Here is a 3,660-nt window from a genome sequence, read left to right on the forward strand (position 1 = left end):
TTTCATTTTCCTTTTCTTTCTTTTTATTTAATTCTGGCATTGAAATTCTCGATGTAAGAGAGCTCACGATGATAGGATAATTTTTACTTTATATATGTTAGTGTGTGTTTGCTCTGAGGAAGGCTCAAAAATGAGTCGAAACATGTAAGCGCGTTTAGTGAATAAAGAAGTTTCACTCTTTATAAGTGTATTATTTGCGCGACGTCTTCTACACCTGACTCCTAGTGCCCTTACTCTTTCCAATTCCTTAAAGGAATCACTATTTTCAGTGGACAACTTTAATATATGTTTAGGTGCCATTAATATTGCAAATGACATTGAACACCTTGGATACAATTTAGCTTTTAAAGATATTTGTAATACATGGAGACATAATAAATGTTTATTACTGATACCACAGTCATCGAAAACGTGCAAGTTTTGCTTAAATATTAAATCTTCTTTGAATAAAAAAAAGGCGTATAAAAGCAGTCAAAGTAGTTAAAAGAATCAGATTACTTAAACAATCTGATCATTTATCACAGAAAATCAGAAGAAATTATTATTGTTACGAAAAAGATATTATAGAGTGGAAAAAATTAAAAAAAGTTCTAAATACGTAGTAGACAAATTAAAGACTGAACTTATGAATTGTATGACTCAAATAAAAGAAATATCTACACAAACTATCGAAAATGAATTAAAGAAAAAAGGAATTCCCAAAAATCAGCTCACTGCTATACATGAGATAATACAAGCAGCAAAACACAGAAATCCAAAAGGTCGTAGATATCATGAAGAATGAATATGTATGCTTATGCATATGAAATCACCGAGTGCTTATGATTTTCTACGAAATAACCAGATATTACTCGTTCCATGCATTAGGACTGTACGCAGGTGTATATATGCAACAGATATATGTATATTTATATGAGAAACATTGTCATAGGCATACTTATTTTTTTAGATATCTTTCTTGTTACCTCATGCGGTTTTGAGATTTTTTTGAGATGTTTAAATTAACGTTAGAAAAAAAGAAGAAAAACAAAAGCATGGTGTAATTCTAGACGAAATCCATCTGAGAGAAAGTGTAAGTGTAAATTCCCAAAAACTTACATATACTGGTGTTACGTCCTGAGCGCGAGTTTCCAGCGGTCTCGAGACGCGACACGAGTTTGCGGGAACGCGAGCGCGGAGCGGGGCGCGCGGGGCGAAGCCTTGGCTTCAACGCGGTATTTTGACGCGTTTTTCTTTAGAATAGGCAGCTGTCACCAGTGCTCGGAAATAAGCACGAAATTCGGAGATAATGTATATGATTCTACGAAGTTACTTGAGTTTAAAGTAATTAGCCTTCTAGGTTCTTCTAATAAAATAAAATGGAGAGTTTAGAGGATGCGTCAGTTAGGCTTCATTTCGCATCTCTCTATCTACACTCTCCGGTGTAATGAGAAGGACTTGGAAGGATTTAGGAAGGCCTTAAGGCAGATAAATGAAAATAGAAATGTTTTAGATTATACGATTTTTATATTAATTGTACATGGAGTGTTATTGGTAACGCGAGGTTTTGATGTGATTATCGTAGGCCTGGTGGCCTTGCGTGTGGGCGCCACGTGGGGTGGAGATGAAGGTGGTCTCGATCGCGGCGGTGGCGTAGTGGTAACCACGGTTTTTGTGGCGCTTTTCTCCGGGATCGACTTCGGCGAATCCGCGAACTCGGGAGTCGTGTCCGGTGTGTCAACCGTGAGTTTATTCGCGTCCCCCGCGTTCTCCCTCCAATGATCCGAAGGATCGAACTCTCCCACAGTCAGTAGCTCCTGCTGCAGCTTCTTGAGGTGGATACGCCAACCCCCTCGCTTGCCGCGTGTACGTTTTTCCTTTGGCATATGTGCCCAGAAAGAACGTTTTGGTTAGTGGCGGCAGATCGGAAAGAGAGAGGGAGTGCGGAAGCCTCGACACCGAGAAGGCGCTCGTTGGAGTTCCGCAAGGAGGTGATTTCGGCGTCGCCGTGGCTAGCGCTGCTGAAATTTAGGCGAGGGGTTAGCCCGTCAGACGCCGTGGTTGGCGCACGATCGGGGCTGGATATAGGTAGGAATTAACGGATGATCCGGAGCGCTAGTGAAAGCGCTAGGAGTCCTTACCGTCTTGGTTGCCAGGAAGGAATAAGGCGATTTGTCTGTAAATCATCCCGCTTTATATATGTTTCGTATTGTGACCCCTCGCGGTAAGGGGGTGTTTTCGTACACTTGTTGTTGCGAAATTCTCTAGAATATTCTAATTCTTTTATCGCGATTTATTTAATTGCTGCGTGTCTTTTCGTCTTTTTGGTCGTTCTCGTGTTTAGCGGGGTTCGCAATATTACTAGGGGTGCTCTTGGTTGGCGCGTAATGCACTCGGTTGCGGCGTAGCCAGCGTGCATTCTTTGCGCGTTTTTTCATGCCGCTTTTCCGCGTATCTTCAGTTCTTTCTTCTGAAGCGCTCGCGAGTCTCCCTTGTTTATTTAAGGCTCTTATTTCCTTATTCGTGCCCTTATTCAAATGGCAATAGTTTTTATTTGCTTCCTGAGGCCTTCACGATCGATGCGCGTGTTTCGCGTTGCATCGTTATGCATTTTATGAGTAATTGCGCGTTTTTACTTGTTCTTGGTGGATCGGCGCTATTTCCTCGTGATTATTTGATTGTTAATTATGATGTTCGTTATTTCTTGTCTTTTGACGTTGTTATCTACGTGCTCTCATGCATTTTTCTATTAGTTTTTCCTATTTTATCGGTCGCGCAGGCGCTGTGCGCGCGGCGTTCGAACGCGACGATTTCGGTAGCTTATCCTATAGTTTTACGCGTTTGTAGTTGGCACGTATTGTATTATTTGCTATGCTCCGTGCTCGCGTTCGCTTGGTAAACGGCCGGGGTGCTATAATGTAGCGCGCCGGACGTTACACTGGTCTGATTGACTTTGGAATTGATAGACCACAAGCAAATATAAATGAAAAAGCAGATCATGGTTTAGTCACCAACCAATAGCTGATTTTTATTCACAACCAATTGGAGTGTTTGCTTCCAAAGGACCCGTATCAGGAGAAATCCTTGCACAGCTTGTAATTAAAGTAAGTTCTATGTATACGGTCAATTTATATTATATTAAAATTTTTAATTCAGGTTTCAAAAATTGCAATTTATATTTGTGCATTTTTTTAAATTTTATATATACGTATAGGCTATTATCTTATTAGAAAAGAACGATGCCAAAGTTCATGGTGTAATTACCGATGGCGCAACTACTAATAGAAAGTTTTGGAATACAGTAGGCATATCCGCAAAAAAAAAATAACTTAGTAAATAGTTTTGAACATCTACACAAAATGAACGTTTTGTGTACGTTTTCTCAGATACACCTCATCTCATGAAAACGATTAGAAATCGGTTATACAATAAAGCATTACAGGTACAGTACAATAAATATAATATTGTAATTATGTATATATTATATATTAAAATATGTAAAAATAAAAAATCAAAAGAAAATTATGACTCGAAAGAATTTTAATGATTTTTATAGAAAGTTTTTTATTTTTATTATTAGGTTAGTCCCAACGAAACATTTGTAAAATGGGATTACTTTCGAATTTTACATGACAAAGATAAAACATTGCCAGCTGAGATGAGAGTATGCTCTAAAATAAC

Source organism: Trachymyrmex cornetzi, unplaced genomic scaffold (assembly GCF_001594075.2).
Source record: "Trachymyrmex cornetzi isolate Tcor2-1 unplaced genomic scaffold, Tcor1.1 scaffold318, whole genome shotgun sequence".
Classification (NCBI taxonomy): domain Eukaryota; kingdom Metazoa; phylum Arthropoda; class Insecta; order Hymenoptera; family Formicidae; genus Trachymyrmex; species Trachymyrmex cornetzi.